The 23,634-nt window shown below is 39.2% G+C and overlaps 1 pseudogene; it reads right to left on the reverse strand.

The window, feature by feature from the left end:
* Window positions 1-14,108: 14,108 nt before the first annotated feature.
* Window positions 14,109-15,419, reverse strand: LOC148090368 (heat shock transcription factor, X-linked member 3 pseudogene; annotated as a pseudogene).
* Between the last annotated feature and the right edge of the window lie 8,215 nt (window positions 15,420-23,634).

Below are 23,634 nucleotides of genomic sequence, written 5' to 3' on the forward strand. Positions count from 1 at the left end.
GTCTAAGGCCACCGTCAGTAAATGTTTGATTGTCACCTGTTCATGGATATCAGTTGACACTGGAGTGCAGGGCAGGATTACTGTATTTATAAAATGTGAATCAACATTACACATTTTGAACCAGGCAGCCTTATTTTAATAAATAATAGCTTTTTGGAATGTCTGCATCATTTTCAGCTTCCACTTCCCACCATGTCATTGGGAATTGAATGAGGAAGGAGTCAAACAGGGGACTTAGATTTGCACTCACGGGTTCTTTCCACCCCCTGAAAACAGATTTCTTAGAAGAATAGGTAATAAATCGAAGTTTTTTCTCTTCTAGAGGCAGCCCACCTGGACTGTGCCATTTAATTTAGGAGCATTCCCTGTGAAACATCTTTAGTATCATACTCATGACAGGCGTGAAATTAGTGCCCACAAATTGTGGTTTGTTTTAAACATCAGTTCTTCTTAATCTTTTAATAAAGCAGCTCAGAATAAGGATGGGATGTGCTTTCCTGAGTTAAAGAAAATGAAATTTACCTTTCTGAAATACTTTTAAACATGTGTGCTAATTTTTACCTCATTTAGGCTTATTGTTTTTGAGTCAATGTTAAAATTAAGTGGTGCTGTGGAATCCCAAAATTCCTGCAACATTTCTTCCCTTGAACCAGTAAAAACGGCAGGATTGATTAATTTTTTTTTGAAACCGTACACTGAAAACATCTGTTATCTTTTAACTGTGGAACAAATGGTATACCAGCTTCCCCTCTGTCTTCCAAGCAGGTGCTGTTTTTTATGTTAACACTTTTAACCCTCTGCTTTGGTACTCCCAGCTGGTGATTTTCTGACTCAGATCAACTCAGAGGCTTTGTATTCATGAAGCTTGTGCATGTCAAACTCATATTTAAGTTGGGGACAAGATTTAGGCTCAGCTAAGGCAGCCTGGGATGTGGAATAGGTTATCATCAAAATCAGACATCATGGTAGGCATCTTACCTAAATGGGGATTGAATTCAGAAGAGATAGGAATTGATGTGGGCAAGAGATACCTAGAGGTCAACAGAAGAAGCACAAGCTCAAGAGACTTAAGAGAGTGTTCTACTTGTTCAAGGAAGGTGTTTGTCATTGAACACAGACAGAAATTTCTCTAAGAGATTCTGAGGGCATCTGAGGATTTTCGTCTACAAAACCATTTAGGTTGACTTCCCACTCTAACTTGATACAGCGGTGTAAGTGGTCTTCAGAATCCCACTTGTGCTAAGCTAAACCTTTGGAGTAGTGAGTGAATTAATCTCATCTAAATGGCCTCCCTGTCCTCGGTGTTGATTCAACTCCTCTTTTATTGAATCCCGACTCTACAAAACAGTTAAATGCACACACACGTACACACATATACACACACGGAAAAAACTTTCAGGAACAATCTGATAGTGTCACCTTCCTGTGTAGAAGTCTTGAATGGCTCCCTTTTTGTACTCAGGAGAGAGTTCAGAAGCTTATCAAGGCACACACCTCCCTTTATGATCTAAGGCCGCCAACTTTTCCAGCCTTATTTTGGCCACTTCCTCCCCTTGCTGTCTGCGCTCCAATCAGAAGGAAGGGGTCAAGCCTGTTATGCCCCGTTAGTTTTATGCATGTCCTGATTCACATGCGTATGTGCTGCTCTTTCTTCAGGAGGAAGCTTTCCCATCCCCCTCGATGACAGAATTCCAATTCATCTTCCAGATCTACCTTTTTTTCTCTGAGAAGCTTTCCAGGATTTCTCTAGTCTGGATTAAATACTCTCTTTTTTAATGTGCTCCCACAGTACCTTGTATTTTCCCTACATTAGTGTTCTCCACATATAATTTTAATTATTTACTTCCAACTTTACTTATTAACTTGATAGTTCCCTCAGGAAATGCTTTATCTAATCTCTCTCTCTATCATGTAGCACTGGAATTGGTACATAACAAGTAGCCTATACAAGTACTAAATAAATGAATAACAAAATGAAAAAAAAATTTAAAAAAAAGAATCTCTGTAGGAGTTTTTGATCTTTTGTTGAGTAGTATGTTTATATTGGCTAATCTGATCCAGGATTCCACTGAGATATTCATCTCCTTCAAGAATTTTCATTGCACTATTGCCTCTCAAGATTTTCTGTCTTCTAGGGAGGGAGATGGGGATCTTCATCCTTTGTAGCTCATTGGTTTTGTTTTCATTAAAGTCTCTGGCAGGGCTCAATAATATACAAGACCCTTATTAACTCTGTAGGTTAGGCCTCTGGCAACCAGTGTTCCATGTGGCTTCTATGAGTTTGGCTATTTTAGAGTCATTATGTTAGTGGTATAATTTTGTATTTGTTCTTTTGTGTCTGGCTTTTTTCACTTAACATAATGCCCCCCAGATCCTACCATGCTGTAGCAAATGGCAGATTTTCTTAATTTTTAAGGCTGAATAATATTCCAGTGTGTGTATGTATCACATGTTCTTTATCCATTAACCTCATGATGAACATGTATGTTCCTTCTATATCTTAGCTATTGTGAATAGTGCTGCAATGAACATAGGAGGGCAGATATTTCTCCAAGATCTTCATTTCAAATCCTTCTGGTATATACAGAAGTAGGATTGCTGGATCATGAGGTAGTTCTAATTTTCATGTTATGAGGAACTATCCTGCTGCTTTCCATAGTGACTGAACCAATTTACATTAATCAGCAGTATACAAGGGTTCCTTCTCTTCATATCCTTGCCAACATTTGCTATTTTTAAAATAATAGCCATCTTAACATGTGTGAGTTGATACCTCATTATAATTTTTTTCTTAATTTATTTTTCAATTGCAATTGGCATACAATATTATATTAGTTTCAGGTGTACAACATAGTGATTACACATTTATATACCTTACAAAGTGGTCACCCCAATAAGCCTAGTACCCATCTGATGCCATACATAGTTATTACAATATTATTGACTATATTTCCTGTGCTGCACTTTACATCCCCATGACTATTTTTGTAATTGGTAATTTGTACTTCATAATTGCTTTCACCTTTTCACCTAGCCCCACGAACAGCCTCCCATCTGGTGACCATCAATTTGTTCCCTGTCAAGTAAAATCCACGAGTTATTTCTTCGTAGCTAGAGATGTCCAAACCTCCTATTTCTGTAGCTTCTCCCGAGCTGCCTAATTGTTGAAATTATCATGCTCATTTTTTATTTATCCTGTCACTTGCTCCCATTTAATTACAACTCAAGCTTATCACTTCCAATTTTTGTGACTGTGTGTACTCCGTTAAATAAGGGGAAACGGCCCTGCTTGGTGTGGCTCAGTTGGTTGGGCATCGCCCTGCGCACTGAGACTTGCTGGTTTGCTTCGTGGTCAGGACACCTGCCCGGGTTGCTGGCTTGATCGCTGTTGTGCTTGCTGGACGCGAAGAAAACTCGAGACACGGAGAATGTAGAATTTAGGTGGAGATGCAGAGGGTTGAGGCTCTGGAGGCGCTGCAACAACCCTCCTCACCATCCAGTGATTTTTATTGTGAGCTACAGAAAGGAAGGTGTGAAAGATAGTGATCAGTAGAAACTAGAAAATGCGCATAAACAAATGGCTTTGTTTTATGCTAATGCTTCACGTTTGTTCTTAAGGCCATAACCCTCCTGGGGGCAAGCTTCCCAGATCCATAAGGATCTGTTTTCAGTTCCTGTCAGAAATGTCCCCCTCGTTTTCAAGGGGATTTCTGCGATTCTGAGGAAGCTGGCTACCCAACTCCTTCAGAGTTTGCTTGTTGTTTGCTGGCCTTTTCCTACAGATCGCTGGTGGGGGCCGTGCGGGACGCAGTGGATTGATGTTTCTCTCCCATCAATGTTTCTCTCACTCCCTCTCCCTTGCTTTCTCTCTCAAAATCAATACAAAAGTTTTCAAAAATTATACTCATTAAAATATTTGATTTTGAAAACAGTGTTTTCAAATCCTGACTTTGAGTTTAATGATTTTGCACCTTCAGTATTGCCTGTATTAACCAAATAACCTCTGTCTGTTTTCTTCACTTGTTTGACATTTTAGTAGGCATTAAACATTCGTTGAATGAATGAACTAATCAAACGTAATACATTAACATTTTTCTTGAGTATTACTAAAATTTTAAATTTAATTTGCTCCTGTCTCTCTGATTTTAAATATTTGAAATTTTCTTGGCATTCAATATATTTGAGTATGTTTCCTTTTTCTTATGTCCAGAAAAGAAACATAGATATGATCTATAGAGCAGAGATATTCTAGAAAGAATGTCCGCCCATGAACACAAAGATATATATCAATTTTATAGTCATTCAAAGAGCTGCTTTCTTCAAATAAACCCACACCAAGAGAATAATTTTTATTTAGGATTCAGGCGCTGTACTTAATCTTAATCACAGTGGTCCCGAGTACCGTTCTGGTAGAGAATGCCTCATTGAAATTGGAGTTTGAGTTCTAAGTATAAGAAGAAGAAAGAGATAGACTTTGGGAACCTTGCTGTATATATGCAGGTCACTGAATTGTCATCCCTTTGAAGGATACTATTACCTGTTCACAGTTACTGAGTGTTTCCCAGCCATTTGGGATCAGAGTGTCTGCAGCACCTCTGTGTCTCTAAAGGAATATTTCCTACATTGCAGATGAGGGTTGGTGACAAATTGATTTTAGTGAACCCTCCAAAAGTAACAGAAATCCCTTGTGACATGAGTACCTGAGTGCCTCTATTAGAAGAATTATACAGGAGAGAGAGAGAGGGAGAGAGAGAGAGAGAAAAAACAAATAATGCACATGAACAAAAGACTGACTTAATTGGTTAGTATAGCAATGCTTTTGTTTTGTAAAATGAATCATGATGAAGCATTTTTGGACCCTGTTATCTATGATTGATGAAAATGATGCAATCGATCTCCCACTCCTAACAGAATTTGTTCCCTTTGTGAATATAAATGATTAATTATTCAATATGTTTCATGTTACTTCAAATAAAAGTAAGGCAACTGAACTTAAATGTGTATGTTGCTATAATTTTAGCATTCTTTATTGGGAGATCTTTGGAACAGTAGGAGTTTCTAGATTATCTTAGCTTTTCTATATTTATTTAATACCAAAATAGGGAAATGTAATTCCAACTATTAAGATAATTGATAATATATCTTCTTGTTTAAGTGGGTTTGATCAACTCAAGGTTTCATTACCAGTTGGCCGGTAAGAGAGTAAATACAATTTCAGTAGACCTCTTTTGTAACTCTCTTTCTACTTCTCTCTCTACCTATTGTCTAGACAACCTTCTCTACTTTTTTTCCTGTATGCAAAACTTATACAGACTGTGACCAAAGACAAAGCCATCTTATTTTATGATCCCCAAACCACAGTCACTTAGAGACCCAAAATAGAAAGTAATTTCTAGTGAGCTCATCCAAGCTTTAGCCTACGCAGTTCCTTTTTTGCACAAAATGACTTGGCTAACATTCCAACCAAGGACCATAAACCAGCAGTGTGCATAGACACTGAGAATAAAGATATATTTAGATAGATTGCACAGACTAAAGAGGCCCAAACCATCTGTCTTTAGCACAGGCGAATGTCATTTTCTTTAGTCAAGGCCTGGGTTTTCCAGCAGTGTTCTAAAATTTAAAGATTCAAAGAGGTCCTTGAACAATTAGATGTGCATATCATTCGTAGAAGAGTCATATACATCTGTCTCTCTTATTATTACAGACTTTTATAAACTCAGAAAATCTTAGTTATAGGTTTTAGAAATAATTTGTTACATATCCCCCCACCCCATACTTCCACAGAACCTGTGAATACTGCTGTTCTAAGCACACTGTTTGGTAAGTATCTGTTTCCATGCCCACCTCCTCCTCTGGAGGGTGAGCTCCTCTAGGATGGGGAGTGGGATTTATTTTTCCCGTGTTCCCAGTGCCCAGCACTTAGTAAGTGATATACGTGTGCTTGTAAATATGTGTTGAATGAATTGCATACTTATAGAACTTTTGGGTTATTGGGACCGTGTAACACATGGGAGTGATATGAGAAATAACTGAGGTTTGGCAGTCTCTAGAATATGCTCCTATAATAGATACCTCATCCTCTAGTAATAAGGTTGCTAGATAAAATACGGGGCACTTAGTTAAATTTGAATATTAGGTAAGTAACAATGTTTTTAGTAAAAGTATATCCCAAATATTGCATCCAATTATTGCATGTCCCATTATTTAATACCTATCTGAAATTCACATTTAGCTGGGCATCCTGTATTTTTATTTTGTAAATCTGACAACTCTATCAGTAAGGATGGGTTGCCCAATGGAACATGGGAGCAGAGAAGTGCCTACTCTCAAATGAGTTGAAATATTTTCTATGCTATAACTTCATTATTTTTTTAAATTAATTATTTTTTAATCCTCACCCAAGGATTTTTAAAATTAATTTTAGAGGGAGAGGGAGGAAGAAAGAAACATCCATGTGAGAGTGAAACATCGATAAGTTGCTTCCCACATGCACCCCCAACCTGGGTATGTGCCCTGACCAGAGTCGAGCCTGTGACCCTTCAGTATATGTGATAATGCTCCAAATAGTTGAGCTATACTGGCCAGGGCCTGAGGGTATGTTTTTATTGATTTTTTTTTTTCTTGAGAGAGAGAGAGAGAGAGAGAGAGAGACATCGGTGTGAGAGGGAAACATAGATCAGTTGCCTCTGCATGCACCTCTAGCAGGAATTGATCCTGCAACCTGGGTATGAACCCTGACCAGGAATGGAACCTAGAGCCTTTTGGTTACATGCCAACACTCCAACCAGCTAAGCCGCCCGGCCAGGACTATGCTATAACTTTATTTTTTAGTGCAAGAATACTGTGAACTCCCAAATGGTTGAAAACTTGGCAAGGAAAAAAAAAAAAGACTGAGAACAGCTATAGGTATTAAGTAAAATACGTGTGTGACAAAGACTCTTAAAAAGATGGGGAATACAAAAGATATTGACCTTTCCTTAGCATTAACTCACCCTACCTGGTATAAGATCCTAAATGGCTGCCTGAAAGTCGATCACCTGACTTTTCTCCACTTTCACAAATGATCACTATCCTCCACCAACCACCATCCACTGTTAAGTTTTTTCTTCCCTTGGTGAGCACAACAAAACTACGCTGCATAACACTTATGTGTAAGCACATTAATCTAAATGATAATTTGTTTGTGTTGATTATGTAAACTTGATTTTCTTTGTTGAAGTTTTATTTATTTGATCTGTGATAAATATTTAGATATTGTTGGCTGGCATGGGTTTCATGATTATTTGTTATTAAAATTCATGATCTTTTTAGTGACTTCTCTCACATAGAAGCAAGGTTTTCAGGAATATATTAATGTCATTAAATATTATCATATAAGACCCATTAGAATAGGGGAATAGCAATGGAGAAGGTAAAAGGTGGCTGATTATAGATATATTTTAAATGTAGAGATACCAGGTGTATTAGTTTTCTAGGGATGCTGTAACAGAGTAGGAGGCTTAATACAACAGAATTTATGGTCTCACAGTTCTGGAGACTAGAAGTTCAAAATCAAAATGTCAGCAAGGCCATTTTCCCTTTGAAACCTACAGGACATTCTATGTATGTATATGTGTGTGTGTGTGTATTTGTGTGTGTATATATATATAATATATATATATGTTTGTGTGTATGTGTGTGGGCAAAGATACAGGCAGGTGAGTAAATTTGGTGGTGGGGGCCTGTGGAATTTCTCTTCAATTTTTTTTCAAGTAGAGTACTTTATCTAGCTTTTTTTTACTATTTAGAATTTCTCTTCTGATCCCTTCAGTGTTGGATGACTTTGCTTTAATAGGAAGCAAAGTCATCTAAGAGTAAGGATGGGAAAGGGGTCATTGGGAGTTTTGAGGAAAAAATATGAATAATCTTAGGGAGTTGGGAGAGAATGGAGTAGGAAATGTATTAGAATTAATTGGCAGCTTCAAAGACTTACTTGAAATTAATGAACATGAATTTAAAGTGAGACTTATCAGCATAGATCTCTCTCTAGCCATATTCTCCTGCACTTTTGAAAGAAAACAGTTCATTTTACCCTTTTTGCAGATTTACCATAAAAGGACTATGATTTAAAGAGAAGGGCAAAGGAGTTAGGGAGTGTGTGAGGGAGCCATTTTTATGATTTGCCATAAGATGGAATGAACAAAGCTGGGTAAGGAAAGCAGAAATAACATCAAAAGAGTCTTGTGAAAAAGTGGAGATTGATTTTTTTTTTTTTTTTTTGAATCAAGGTACTAGAGGAAGTAACCTGGAAAGATGTGAGGAGATAGAGAGTGAAATTGAGGTTATAGAGAGATTGCAATTGTCTGGGGTACATGGGAACAAGTGAGTGAAGTTGTTTGGAAAACTAGATCACTGGGTGAGAGGAGGTCAAGGAATTGATAAATTTTAGGATGTTGGAAGAGTCATCTAATTGTATATTGCAATTGTCAGGATTTAAGATAGAAGTGGTGTAGGAGAAACTTTAAGCCTAATTGTTTCTGCTAGAAGCACTATGATACAGAAATACCTAATAGAAGAATATATTAATCATGTAGGAAGAAACTTCCCCTGCAAAGCAGCATCTATTAGATTCCTCATTTCTATTTCACTGTTATCAAAGACTTTCATGAGTGTGTGTGCATGGAATGGGGTTTTGATTGTGTTCTTAACAAGAATGGCCCACAATTTCATTGGCAATGTTGATTGGTTGGATTTGTAGTATCATCAGTAAAATCACGTACAAGAAAAGAGATTCAGAGGAAGCATATTATGATCCCTTTGAAGAATCAGCATATTCCAGAATAATCCCATTCAGTATTGTCAGGAGTCCCTCTAACCCCTCTGGATATGTTATAAAAATTAAATTAAAGAAAAGGAACGTGCATGACCTTGAGGTGTTCTTTGAATCATAAGCTGAACAAAAAGTTGCATATATATTCTACCTCCCAGCACATAGTTCCTTAAAGTATAAATGAAAACATTAAAAAAAGACAAAGTTACATTGGACTATTAAAACTATGGTCAGTATTGTATATATGATTGCAGGTTTATTTTTATTAAAAATTCATACAAAAAAAGACTGACAGGAAATAACATGTTAACAGTGGTAAACCCTGGATGGCAGGATTACAGGTGGTTCTTATACGGAAAGTTTGTGATTTCCTGCCAGGGAATGTGTTAGGGGTATCCTGGACCACTTCTATGTTTGTCTCCTGTCAAAATGACCCCTTATTCTCTCTCTTATGGGCTCAAAGCCCTTTTGTGTTCACATCTATCGAATGGAAACTTTTAGAAGAAAACAGTTCCTGGGTCTCCCTCCCCACACTTCTGTCATTCAGACATCTCAGCTGGTGTAAATGCTAATCACTGATTTTCTCTGGTGCCTTAGGCAAATCTCACATTAGCATTTGTAGATCAGTATTTGAGCAATTAAATATTCATTATAATTGTTAGTTTATTCAATATAGCATGAGATAATTTGACTTATTTTTCATTAACTGACCCCATAATTTTGATGTATGTCCTTCAACCAAAGTTCACTGCCAGATAAATGTTTAATAGTGATGCCATTCAGAGATATCAATGCTTAAAAATATTGCAGCTATTTACATCAGGGAAATAAAATGCAGTCTGCCCATTCTGCACTTGCTGATGGAAAGTAAAACACTAGGCCTTTACCTAGGCTCCTCCAAGTGCTTCTATTCTTGGGCTACACAGAGATAGCATTATAGATTCACAGTAAGGAATATATTGTAATGAATTTCTGTTTATTTACAGCTTATCTATTTATTCAGCAAATATTTATTGAGCCCCTATGTGTCCTACAATGTTGTAGGCTTGCAGATGTATCAATGAGCAAAACAGACAAAGCTATCTTACCTCATGAAGCGAAATTTTAAATAAGTTGATCAAGGAAAAAAATCAGCAGAGGTTGACTTTTATTGAGGTTTAACTTAAAAATAATAAAGTATATAGTTTTTGACAGTTATCAAGTTTAACAATTGCATATGCTCATATTATAAGTACCAGAAACAAGATGTAGAACAAGTCCTTATAAAGTTTCTCTTGTCTCATACCAGTAAACCATTTCCCCCAATTTTCCTAAGCCACCACTCTACTGATTTCTATCACTCTAGCTTAGTTTTGCCTGTTCTTTGACTTAATATTAGTGAAATTGTACAGTGTTTATTTGTGTAGAGTGTATGTTTTGTGTGTGTGCATGCATATGTGTTTGCCTGGCTACTATTTGCTCAATATAATGTTGTAGCTTTATGGTAAATCTTGAAATCAGGTAATTCCTCATTTTGTTCTTCCAAATGATTTTGGTTATCTGAGGTCCTTTGTGTTCAAAGAAGGCAAGAACATACAATGGGGTCAAGACAGTCTAGTCAATAAATGATGTTGGGAAAATTGGGCAAATGAAACTAGCCCACCCTCTTACACCATACACCAGAATAAACAGAAAATGCATTGAAGACTTAAATGTTAGACTTGAAACCATAAAAATTCTAGAAGAAAACATAGACAGTAAAATTTGTAAGTACATTCAAATCACCTTGCCAATTTCTTTAAAGAATTCTGCTGGAATTTTTATAGGGATTATATTGAATCTATGGATAAATTCACGGAGAATAAATATTTCAGTATGTTGAATTTTTCTATCCATGAATATGGTTTGTCTCTATGCTTTCCAGATTGTGGGAGATCTTTCTCTTTTCTCCAACTTGGCTGCCAGCTTTTAGGGTAACTGCAGAGTTCTCTTTGGTCTCCGTTCCTTCTCCAGGCTTTCTGCACCTTACGATATCTGACTCTACCCTGCTTCCTGACCAGCAGTCTTCAGAAGGCAATTGCCTTACAATTTATGAATAACTAGAATACCTAGAAGAGATTTCTCTCAGCTCCCCTGTCATTACCCCAGCTTTTGTAAAAGTACTCCTGTATAGTAAATGAAGACTACCAAGAAAGATTTGGCAGATGAATGCAATCTCATTCTGTTTTGTGAGCTTCTTGACATTTTAATCTACCTCTCTATCCAATGTGTAGGCATTACAAGTTATTAATTTTTGGAACTCCTTTTTATCCCAGTCAGTGGCAAATACTTTTCCCACACCACTTCACCATGTACAAAAAATTCATGGGTCTTTTCTCTCCCTTTTCAGCTTTTCCTTTTCTGGAATTTAGTTCATTTAGGTTTCTTATATTCTCAGCTTTCTAATATTTTGTTTGTTTGCTTGCTTTTGTTTCTTCTTTTTACCTGTGATTTTGTAGCTTATCTGCCTTTTTAAAATTGTTAGGTTGAAAGCCGTGTGTTTTTTTAAAATACAAATTTTGATATCCTGACTGGAAGCAGATGACCTGAGCAGGTAACCTTTAAATATAGAAAGGAATGAAGTGAGAGAGACAGCTACACAGATATCTGGGGGAAGAAAATTATATTAAAGGGAATAAAAAGTGCAAAGACACTTAGATGTGGACCTCCTCGGTGTGGTGAAAGAATAGTGAGAATGCCAGTGTGGATGGAGAATAGTGAGGGATGCCAAGAGTTGTTGGAGATGAGCTTGGGGAAGTAGACAGATACCAATAGGCTCTTTTAGGATTTACTCAGGACTTACCAGTTACTTTATGGGGAATCACATACTTTTGCAGGGTTTTGAATTGAGAAATAACATATTCTGCCTTATAGTTATCAGGATTCTTATAGCTATTGTGTTGAATGTAAAGTGAAAGACTTCAAGGGCAGAGGAAGAAAAATGGGCTTACAAAGGGTTTATTTTTATTTTGGAAAAATAGTCTATTTCTTTTAATGCTGATTAGAATGGTCGATTAGAGGGAGCAAATTGCTCTGTAGAAGAAAGAGGGAACAGCTGTAGGTAGGTGGGTAGATGTGGATGGTGGGAGCATTTGGAAATTCTTTTCTAATTCTTCAACATCCCTGGTGAAATAGGAAGCAGAATTATCAGCTGAGAGTGAGACTTGGAGAGGAGGTGTTGGAAGTTTGAAGAGTCAGGGATTAGTTTGGAGTAGCAGTCTAAAAAAGTGGGAGAAAAAACTGACTTTAAAAAAGAAGTAACAGAATTACCTGAAAGCTTTAAGGCCCAATCTAAAATTATCAATCATAATTTTAGTGTTTTGTTTTTTTTTGTTTTTTATTTATTTTAGAGAGAGAGGAGGAAGAGAAAAAGAGAGATAGAAAAATAGATGAGAGAGTCATTGATTGGCTGCCTCCTGCACGCCCCCTGCTGGGGATTGAGCTTGCAGCCCGGGCCTGTGCCCTGACCGCAGTCGAACCGTGACCTCCTGGTTGGTGGCCGACACTCAACCACCGAGCTAAGCCAGGTGGGCTCGATTAGAATTTTAAGGTGATCATGGCCAGTGGAGTTGTTTGTGATCTTCTGTGTTCATTGTAAGGGGTGCACAGAGAGCTGGGTTGAGGCCAGCCTGATCTGGGCAAAAGTGGCACATGCACTGGGAGACTGGCATGATTGGTCAGGATTTTGATAAAACAGCGTTATTCTAGAATTCTGAAAGCCACCCAACGTCCTAATTGTTGAAATAGTACAGTCATTCAATGTAGTATGATCACTTAAGAGAATATCTGAATTTTTTTTTTTTTTTTTTTTCCTAACGTCAGGGTGAAATTCAAAGCCCATTATATGGACCTGTGGCTTTTTTTATTTTATATTTTACTGTTGACAGTATTACAGTTGCCACCTAATTTCTGCCCTTTACCCCCCTCCTCCTAGCCCCTGCTCAACCCTAGGCCTTTACCACACTATTGTTTGTGTCCAGGGGCTATGCACATAGTCATATAAGTTCTCTGGTAAATGTCCTCTCACCCCCCCCCCTTCCCTCTGAGATCTGTCAGCCTGCTCCATGCATCCGTGTCTCTAGACCTATTTTGTTCATCCGTTTATTATGTTCATTAGATTCCACATATAAGTGAGATCATGTGATGCTTGTCTTTCTCTGCCTGGCTTATTTCACTCAGCATAATACTCTCCAGGTCCATTCATGCTGTCCCAAAGGGTAGGAGAGCCTTCTTCTTTACAGCTGAGCAGTATTCCGTGGTGTAAATGTCCCACAGCTTTTTATCCACTCATCTAGTGATGGGGACTTGGGCTGTTTCCAGAGGTTGCTATTGTAAATTGTGCTGCTATGAACATAGGGGTGCATAAGTTCTTTCTGATGAGTGTTTTGGGACTCTTAGGATATATTCCTAGAAGTGGGATCACTGGGTCAAATGTCTAGGGTCATACCACACAGATCCTTTCTTTGGTCCCTTGCTGCCCCTTTGAAGATGCGGTGCTTATAGAAACCACAGCCTCATCCCAACAGGTTTAAAAGAAAACAAGCCCCAAACTCCTGAGCAAGGTCCTGGGGGTACACTTGGAGGGGTCTGAGCAGTGCTCAGGGTGTTGCCACTTGCCAGCGATCGCTCCACAGCCATGTTTCTCCCCTTCCCAAAGCAAGGCCCGAATCTGCATGGAGTCCCGTCCCAGCCTCTCCAGCAGCAGGTCCCTCCAGACAGCGCCTTCCCCGTCCCTGTGAGCAATGTGTAATGGCCCCTCTTCTGAAGCAGGCTGCCTCCGTCCCATGCCACTTAGCAGATGGGGTGGCCCGAGTCTTAGGCAGGCCTCCCTGGAAGGCCCCTGGAACTTGGGCTAGAGATGCTCAGCTGCTGATCAGAAGCCTGGGGACATAGGGGGGCCTGTGAGGAAAGACCCTCCTGTTTCAAGATGCATGACTAGTGTCAGGTCATTCCCCGAAGGTCAGGGCCCTGCAGTTCTGTCTCCTGACCAGCAGGCAAGGCTCAGGGGGCCAGATCTTCCTGGGCTTGCCTCAGGACCCCCTAGCCAGGTCCTTGACAGAGTGTGTGAAACTGAAAGAGGACAGTGGGACAAAAGCCTGCCTCAGGCCAGGATTTCTAGCCTCAGGCTTATCTGATGAGGTGTGTGGCGTGGAAACAAAAGAACACGGACTCACAATTCTCATTGCTTTGTTTATTAACCACCATGTAGTTTTGCTGTTTTTTAAACACAAAATGGATTCATGGTTACAAAGTGGTGATTGTCTTCCGACACTTGCGACTAGGGACCTGCATTGTCCTTAAACTGCTCACAGAGTGAGCAATAGCAATGTACGGAGACTTCCTGCTCTTCCTCAGGTAACAGGGGTAGAGACACCAGTGACAAGCTAGCTATGAGGGTGGAATAGCAGATGTCGTATAAAGATGTCACCGGACCACGTCGTGGGTAAATTGGGGACCTGGGGGGCAGAGCCTCCATGCCGTCGGTTCCGGCAGTAGCCGTGGGCACAAGCATGTCATGCCCAGATGGACCCTCCCCACTTGGGCCGCCTGCCTCACTTGGACATTCTATATCCATGGCACTGCTGGTGGGCTGCAGATGCAAGTGCTCGGATAACTGGGTAGCACTGTGTTCCCAAGAATTTGGGGGTTTCCTCTGGGCCTTTTCCTCGGCTTCTTTGGTACCCCTTTTCTGCTGAAGCCTCAGGGAATACCTTGTCGGGGTCTGCCTCTTGGGTCTCTTTGGAGGTGTTCCACCGCTCCCAGGCCCGCTGCGAGTCATCTGGGTTCCTTGTGTATTGATGTTCTGGACCAGCCAAGGCCGGTCCCTCTGGAAGTTCCCGTTTTTGTAGATCTGAAACAAAATTAATTATTTTAGTCCTTTGGGTTGAAAATACATCTATTTGACATTAACTGGCCTCTCAGAGTCTTTAGTGATCCCTGCAGGTTATCTCTAAGGGGCTTATAGTTTCATATGAAAATCTATACGTTCTCGTCTTTCCGTAAGTACTGTCTCAAGTGAAAAAGAGTTATGCCCTGAAATGAAACCCTTTCAGCATATCATTGTTCTTGGTCTACTGGGAAGATGGTCGAGTAACAGAGAACATGGGAAATGGGGAAACGGGAGGACGTTCTACTTTACCATCACGTTATTTCCTGGATAGGAAACTGAAGAGTCGCCTGGGCGCACTTTGCTGAATCCGTGTAGGTTCAGTAGGCGGGTGAAGCTTTTCAGGCTGTCTGATTCAAAGATTTTCTCGTTGCCCCTTCGGCACAGAACTTCCCTCTGAAAGAGGTCTTTCTGGATGATCACGGTGTCTCCGTCATCATTCCAGCGCACCGACGCGAAGCAATCCTCCTCCACTATTCTCCAAAGCTTTCTTGGGAAGGACAGTCCCAGAAGAACGTTTCCTCCCACGTTGGTGGCGCCTTGGTCTGGTGGTTGCGGGTTGTCTTGAAGGCTTGGATCGTGGCTTGCGGCTCTGTCCCCATGGGAGACTAAGGTCTCCACAACCTCCCCGGGACCCACCTGCCCATCCTCTGGTGGGGCCGGGCTGGCTTTGCCCATCTCATTAGTACTCTGACTAGCCATGGAGCTGCTCTACATCAAAAAGCATTTGCTACCAGGGATCCTATCACTGATCACTGGGGTCAGAAATGCCTTTGGTCACAGCAGGGATGCCCCATATATACTGTCCTGAAAATTCTAGAGTGTCGGTCGTGGGGCAACCGGCTGCTTGTCACAGTGGTCATGTGATGTCACAAAGCTGGTTCTCAACTGCTCTGGAGTGTGGGGCCTGGCCAAGTGTGGGGCAGTAGATGTGTGTAGGGCCCCCAGTTTCTCTCTTTTCAGAAAGTACAGAAAAATAAAGCTCATGTTACAAGAAAGGGTGCTTATCTGCTGCCAGGCACATTGTTTCGTGTTGCTAGGCACTGGATGGGTTGAGAAGTCACGGTCCTATGTCCACTCCCACCCCTACAGCTGGGGGAGGCCTGTTGATGGCCAATTTGATTGCTCAAGGGCCAGGTCCTGGTTAGTCCTAACTTGGCTATCACCAAGACTACCTGGGTCAGGCGGGCTCCTGGGGGACTGTACCTCCCAGAAGATGGTGGTTGGCCCAGGCTCAGTTGGTAGCCCCCCTCTTCAATGCCCCCCCCCAAGTTTCCACTTTGGTCTCTTCCAGCTGCTCCTTCTGGCTGGTGGGTCCTGCTCAGATGGGCCCAAAAAAGAGTCTTATTTTCTTACCCCTGGGTCAAGTTGTCCCTCAGGTAGGGCTGTGCTCCAGCACAGTTGGGAGTGCTCCTCTCATTCCTCAGCCTCAGTGCTACCCCAAGCAACTCAGACATAGCATTACCCACAGTGTTGGTGTGTGAATGGACAGCCGCACCCTCTGCTGTGCTGGGGAGCCCTCTATTAAGCTCTGTTTGCCCTCAAATCTCACCCTTCTCAGGTCACAAGAGGATTGACTTTAGTTTCCATTTCTTCTCCATAGGAACTCTTTTCACTACCCAGGATGGCCTCACTTTGGGGCACCTGCATTTGCCTTCTCAAATCACCCTTCCCAGACCCTTGGGTTCAGCCTCCCCGGAGGCCTCCTCTATACCCCATTTCTTTTCTTCAGTGAGGTTGGTGGGCTTGTGCTTTCCCAGGTTTCTGGCCTCCTATTTCCAAATTGGATCTCCTTTGGTACTTCCCCTTTCCATCACTGAGTTGGGGGCTAGGCATATATTCAGCTCTGTAGAAACAAAGCATTCCACTGACTCACTCTCATGCCAGCCCTGTTCTCTTTGCCAGAAGTGCACCGCACCCTCACTTGTGTGTCCCTCTCCTGCCATAGTCTTGACACTAGGCACATTGAATCATTTCATTTGCTCTTGGGTTAGATACTTTCCAAAGACCCGACTTTACACAGACTCACTACCAAGGAAAATTAAGACTTGTTTAGCTAGCCATGACTGAAGGAAGCCCATATGAAGATAATCATAAATATGTACTTGAACGTAAATGAGTGTCTGGATGTGAGATGGGACAAAAGCCAGATTCGTCTTCACCATAGAGGAGAGGATACTACAGTGGTTTCAGTGACCCATGTTCTCGAGCTGTTGTGGACCAATTTGGACAACTCTGAATAGGGAGGTAGAGCGGTACCGTGGAAAGGCCCCACCTGCACCAGTCCTAGGTCCTTGCTCCAGCTCTGCCACTAAGTGGGGTCCTTTGTCCTCTCTGAGCGCCAATCCTTTGTTTCTGAAAGGGAAGTGCAAAGGCATTTGGGAAGGGGCCTCTCAGCCTAAGGACTGCATCCTTAATGGAGCCTCAGGTCCAGATTCGGGCTTATGGTCTTTGTGCTTCTAAACAGGCTTACAAAGCATTTATTCAAGAAGCCAGTTTATTCTGGGAGGATGTGCCCTGGAGGCTAAGAATTGGTGGCTTTTCAGAGAGAGGATCCTAGTGTCTCTGATTAAACAGCCAGCTCCCTTCAGTTGCCTACCAAAGTACTGTGTCTTAAGCGGGTTCTTTAAAGATTGAAATGATGTATCCTTGTGGCCTTTGCTAGCTCATGACTCTGCTGATTACTGATTTGAAAGGATTTTCCCATTTTATGGGCTGGAAATTGAAGAGAAGACTCTGGAAACCACAGTTGGTCATTTCATGGAGAACAGATGTTTATTTAATGAAGAGTTCTTGAGTCCCAAGGCTTCTGTAAGACCATTAGCTCATGTTCTTTGATTCAAGGGCCACCGAATTTCCACTGTGGTGAAGAATCTAGGACATCAGGCTCATTTTGTCCTCTGAAGACTAAATATTCGCACTGCTGACTTCAGTGGAGTTGAAGAAAGGCATTATGGAAATGGTCTCTCTCTCTCTCTCTCTCTCACACACACACACAGACACATGCGCATGTACACATACATGCACTTTTTTATATTCATATAATGTTTTCCATTTTACTATTTTGTCTGATATAAATGTTGTAAATATGTGTTGCAAAAAAATCCTTTGTCCAATCTATGTGTTGCAAATATGTCTAGTGCTATGGCTTGCTTTTCATACTCTTAATGATAACTTTTGATAAAGTTTAATTTATGAATATTATCTTTTATTGGTAGTATTTCTAATATTGATAGAGAAATCTTTGTGTATCCCAAGGTCACAAAGATAATTTCTTATATATGTTTTTATTTTCTTAGGGGATTTAATTGTTTTGCGTCTCAAACTGGAAACTATATGGAATTGATTTTGTGTATGGTTTTAGGTAAGAATAAAGGTTGATTTTTTTCTATGTACATATCAAATTGACCCAGAACTCTTCATTGTAAAAACAATACCTTTTCTACTGCTTTGCAATGATACCTTTGTCATAAATCAAGTGACTGTATATATTTGTGCACACGTGCTTGCATGTGAGTGTGTGTGTGTGTTTGGTTTCTCATTTTTATCCTGTTTCTAAGCCAAATACTCTCTTAGTTACTCCAGCTTTAAAATGTCTTTATAGTCACTGATGTAAGTCATTTAACAGTCTCTTAAGATTGCCTTGGCTATCCTTGTGCCCTTGCATTTCCATATAAATTGTAGAGTCAGCTTGTCGGTTTTGCAAACATTTTCAAGGGGACTTTGATTCAAATTGCTTTGAATCTGTAGATCAATTTGTGGAAATGACATTTTGAATCTTCCAGTCTATAAACGCAATATATCTTGATATTTACTTAAGCCTCTGAAAATGTTCTCTTAGTAATATTTCATTGTTTACTATGTAGAGGTCAGTCATATCTTTTGTTAAATTTATTCCTAGATACTTGATTCTTCATACTACTTTTAATGGCATTTTATTTTAAAAATTCATTCTGTTTGGTTCTTGTATATAGAAATAAAAATTACTTTGTTAATTTGTATCCAGCAACTTAGTAAAATTTACTTATGATTTCTGATAGTTTTTGATTCACTTGATTTTTCGATGACAAAATCATGACCTTTGACAGCAATGACAACTTTATTTTTTTCTCTCCTTTCCTCATCCCTGATCTCAGGAAGGAATACTTTTAATATTTCACTATAATGTATTAATTCTGCTGAAGTACTTTGTAGATATTTTATAATTATAAAATTTTAAAGACTTTTTAATTCTTAGTTTATTAAGAGCATTTTTTCCATGAATGAGTGTTGAATTTTGATAAGATTTTCTCCAGATGTTGATATGATCATATAATTTCCCTCCTTTTTATGTTAGCATAGTGATTTACATTTATTGATACTCAAATATTAAATCAACTTACCTTCCTAAAATAACTCTACTTTGGTCAAAATGTATTTTATCCCTTTTATATAACACAGTATTTCATATGCTACTATTTTATATAGGATTTTGCATTTATGTGTATGAGAGGGATGGTCCAGTAATTTTTTAATTTGCCATATCCTTGTAAAATGTTGTATCAGAGTAATGCTGACTTCATTACATGAATTGGAAAATATTTCTTTTCTATTTTATGGAATAATGTATATAATATCCATGTTATTACTTCTGTAAAAGATTAGAAAATTCATTGGTGAAGTCATCTTAGCCTGACATTTTCTATCCCTTCTTTTGTTAGTTTTGGTTTGTTGTGTTTTTCTAGGAATATATCCTTTTAATATAAATTTTCAAACTTATTTTCATAAAGGTACTAATATATCTTTATTTTGTTCATTTGTAGAACCTATAATAATTTTCCCTGTTTTCATTACTGACGTTGGTCCTTCTTGCCTTCTGCATTTTTCTTGAGCAATCTTATTAAGGGTTTATCAATTGTCTTCATCTTTTCCAAGATCAGCTTTTGGTTTTGCCAATTTTCTTCTTTGCACATTTTTTTCCTTTTATTGATTTTCTCTTCATTATCTCTTTTCTTCTACTTTACTTATTTGGTCATGTTTTCCTTTTATGTATTTTTTTGTCTGTCTTTTTGAGGATGACACTTAGATTATTCAGTTTAAGCTGTTTTTTTCCTTTCTAATACATGAGTTGTTTTTTTCTTCATTCTGTTTTACTTTGTGGCTGAGTTGTTTCATTTTTAAAAATACTTTTAAAAATTTAATTATAGTCGACATACAATAGTATCAACACACATGTTTGTAAGATCTAAGAGTAGAGAGAGTAACCACTACAACAAAACCAGATTACCAATTGTCACTTGAGTTAGGGCAAACGCAGTGACCCTCAGTGGCTGAGAGCTCTTTCTGTAGTGTTGGCTGTCTAGTAGTATTATACCTAATTGCTGTTGCAGAAATAGCAGTAACTCAATGAGCCATGAAGAACCATTAAAGGTTTTGATAGGACAGAAATATAATCAGAGTCATATTTTGGGAATATGAATCTAGCCCCTTTGGGAAAGGTAAATAAGTGTGAAGAAAAATAGATAAAACTAATTTAAGACATTATTCAATTATTGCAGAAAGATGCTGAGTCAGAGTAATGGTAATATGACAGGTAGCTGGGAAAAAGGAAGAGAAACATCTTGGAGGGTACTACAGATGAAAAGTTTGGATGCAGGGCAGACAGTATATTTGGATTGTTTTTAAGGCCAGTGGTGTGATTAGTCTGGCTAGATTTTTTTCCCTTCAAAATTTGAAAGAAACTGACTAAGAAGGGATTATTTAATGAATAGAGTGTGCAGTGTACAATGAAATCAGAAATCATTGAAGAATTTTAAGTAAATGGGCTGAATTTTATATCTGGAAAGTATCCACTTTTTCCTGCCTAAAAATGAAATCAGATATGATAAAATTACCTATTAATGTTGAGCGTACAGAGTCTGAATGACTTATCAACAAGATTCATGTTCATTGTGCCTATAAAATATTAAAAACAGCTTATTGATATGAACAATTTTGTCACATAACAAATGACTTAGTGCAATAATAATCATCAGATAAGTTTAGGTAACTCTGAACCAGCATAGTCTGCATACATTATATTTGTAATTTTTCATGAAATCTTTTCCTTTGCATCTAAAAACATGAAAAATTATAAATTAAAATCAATCATGATCTTAGCTATTGTAAACTGTGCTGCTATGAACATAGGGGTGCATAAATCCTTTCTGATGAATGTTTCAGGATTCTTAGGATACATTCCTAGGAGCGGAATCACTGGGTCAAACAGCAGCTCCATTTTTTATTTTTTGAGGACCCTCCATACTGTTTTCCATAGTGGCTGCAGCAGTCTGCATTCCCACCAGCAGTGCACTAGGGTCCCCTTTCTCCACACCCTCGCCAGCACATGTCGTTTGTTGATTTGTTGATGGAGCCATTCTGACAGGTGTGAGGTGACACCTCATTGTGATTTGTGACATTGAGCATTTTCTCATGTGTCTCTTGGCCATCTGTATGTCCTCTTTGGAGAAGTGTCTATTTCAGTCCTTTGCCCATTTCTTAATTGGGTTGTTTGTCTTTCTCTTGCTGAGTAGTATAAGTTCTTTGTACACTTTGGAAATTAAACCCTTATAAGATTCATCCTTGGCAAATATGTTTTCCCAGACCGTGCCCAAGTGCCCATCAGTAGATGAGTGGATAAAAAGCTGTGGGACATTCACACCATGGAATACTACGCAGCTGTAAAAAAGAAGAAGGTTGTACCCTTTGGGACAGTATGGATGGACCTGGAGAATATTATGCTGAGTGAAATAAGCCAGGCAGCGAAAGAAAAATATCACATGATCTCGCTTATACGTGGAATCGAAAGAACTTAATAAACTGATGAGCAGAATAGATTCAATGACATGGAAGCATTGTTGAGACTGACAAAATATCAGGGGGATGGAGGGGGGCAGGGGGGTGGAGGGGGAGAGAGTAACCAAAGAATTTACATGCATATATGCACAACCCAAGGACTCGGACAATGGTGGGGAGAGTGACTGGGGAGGGGGAAGGAACGAGGGGGAATGGGTCATTGGGGAGAAAAAGGGACATCTGTAATACTTTAAACAAAAATAAAAATTATAAAAAGTTAAAAAAACAATCATGAAAAGAATATCTAAGTTATCTGTGGCCCTTCTATCATTACCTATAAGTGCTTTATAGCACTTACTACAACCTTACATAATATTCATTCATTTTCTGTTTCTGTTCTTCTAGAATACTGTGTCTATGAAGAAAGGGGATTTGTTTGGATTGTCTTCCCCCCACCACGTAGAACAGTAACTGACATAAAGTACTTTCAAAATAAATACTGACTGACTGACTGACTGACTGACTGACTGAATGAATGAATGAATGGATTTGTAAACTGTGCCTCTTGCATTATCATTAAAACTTCCAGGAAGAGTAAATGAATGATCCAGACTCCCAAGGGCTGGGGTTTGTTTTATCAAGAGCTGTGCCACCTTTACTTTTAAGCTCTCCTTCCAATCTTAAGAGGACGAGAGAACCCTACTCATATCGTCTGAGATACGCCAGGAGCAAATTCTCAAATTTATTTTGACATGGTCGAAATACATAAAGAGACTTAAAACAAAATTCCCCAAATCAGAAACAGTTCATTAATTTCTTTCACCTTTTGCTCCCTTGGCTTTGTTAATAATGAAATACCTGATAAATAAAGGGAAAAAATAAATGATTAATGATAAATAAATACATATAAACAAAAATAACTGAATGTTGATGGAGACTCTGATTTGTGACTGGGTAGCAAGACAATCAGTACACACAGACATATTGTCATGGGCATAGAGCTCTAAAATGACTGTTTTGAATGCAGCTTTGATTTCATTTACTGTATTAAGGACTTTTACTTGTTTGACTGTGTATCAATTAAGTTGCCCTCTATGGTACTATTTATATTACACATTTATTCCTAAAATGACACTTTCATAAAGGAAGACATCTGGGAACAGAGTCAAAGCAAGTGTATTGGCCTTTTCTGTTGCTGTAGCCCGATTCCCCTATTCAGCATCTTTCTGCAATGGGGCCTGTGGGGCAGCAAAGCATATGGTTTTCTTGTCTCTTGGTTAACACGTAGATTAGGTTTTCTTTTGTTGTTGTTTTAGTACAATTTAATTTTTATTCACAAATCAGTCTTCAGTGCTGCTTCATATTTTCCTCTGATATACAGCGTAATTATTTCTCTCTAGCTGGCCTTCTCGTTGACAATGACCATCCTTGATTTGGGCACAAATCTATGAGGAGATGGTTTTTATTATTTCCATGAATCATTTGCCATTTGTTAAAGATACAAGGCAGTGACAAAACATTTAGTGTTCATTCAAATCTTAAGTATAGGATGCCATGAGCCCCGATGACTGGTGTTAGGATTTTCATCAAGTCTTTTCAGAAGATACCTTATCAACAACTTTTGTAGTTTTTATTCAAATAAAGTTTCTTTTCCAACTTTTGGTAAAGGAGTCTCCATTTCCCCACTCACCCAGACATAAGCCTTTGTGGTTCATTTGCTTTTTAATTTATTGATATATTTACTCATATACAGTATTTTTAAAAATATGTTTTTCTTGATTATAGAGAGAGAGAGAGGAAGGGAGAAGGAGAGAGAGAGAGAGAGAGAGAGAGAGAGAGAGCAAAACATCGATCAGTTGCCTCCTGCACCCACCCCAACTGGGGATCGAACTCACAGCCTTGAGATGTGCCCTGACAGGGATTGGACCAGTGACCTCTTGGTGCACAGGACGGCGCGCACCACCTGAGCCACACCAGCCAGGGTTCATATGCAGTATTTATTGAATACCTACCTACTCTGTGTCAGTCACTATTTGAGGACCGGTATAGAAAATTGCACGAGACAGATGAGGTACCTGCTCCTGTTCCTCTTGACTTGTCTGAT

The sequence above is a fragment of the Miniopterus natalensis genome, chromosome X, assembly GCF_054644295.1.
Source record: "Miniopterus natalensis isolate mMinNat1 chromosome X, mMinNat1.hap1, whole genome shotgun sequence".
NCBI classification, from domain to species: Eukaryota; Metazoa; Chordata; class Mammalia; order Chiroptera; family Miniopteridae; genus Miniopterus; species Miniopterus natalensis.